This window comes from Sapajus apella, unplaced genomic scaffold (assembly GCF_009761245.1).
Source record: "Sapajus apella isolate SASKATOON/1434 unplaced genomic scaffold, GSC_monkey_1.0 scaffold96, whole genome shotgun sequence".
In the NCBI taxonomy this organism is placed as follows: Eukaryota; Metazoa; Chordata; class Mammalia; order Primates; family Cebidae; genus Sapajus; species Sapajus apella.
In genome coordinates, this window is record NW_022437036.1 from 173284 (window position 1) to 173868 (window position 585).

Below are 585 nucleotides of genomic sequence, written 5' to 3' on the forward strand. Positions count from 1 at the left end.
TTTTTTTTTTTAAAGACAGGGTCTCACTATGTTGCCCAGGCTGCTCTCAAACTCCTGGGCTCAAGGGATCCTCCCGCCTCAGCCTCCCAAAGCACTGGGATGACAGGCACGAGCCCAGCCCGTAGACACTTTTTGAGCCACCACCAACACGCCGCCAGAAGAACGAGCTGTCCCCCAACACCCACGCCGCCAGAAGAACGAGCTGTCCCCCAACACCCACGCCGCCAGAAGAACGAGCTGTCCCCCAACACCCACGCCACAAGGACCCGTTTCCCTGGTGCGCTGCAGTCACATCTCGCAAAGCAGTGGCACAGCAGCCTGACGCCGGGAGCCCTTGAGCAGACAAGTGAGGCTGTTTCCCAGACAGACGCTGCTCCAAGGCGGAGCAGAGCCAACGGGAGGCGTAAAGAGCTTGGAACGAGGGGCGAGGCCCAGCGGGCGCGGGGGCCGGGGTGGGAGCGTGTGGAGAGCGGGGCCGGAGGCGTGGGAGCGCGTGGAGGGTGGGGCCGGAGTGGGAGCGCGTGGAGGGCGGGGCCGTAGTGGGAGCGTGTGGAGGGCGGGGCCGGAGGAGTGGGAGCGCGTGGA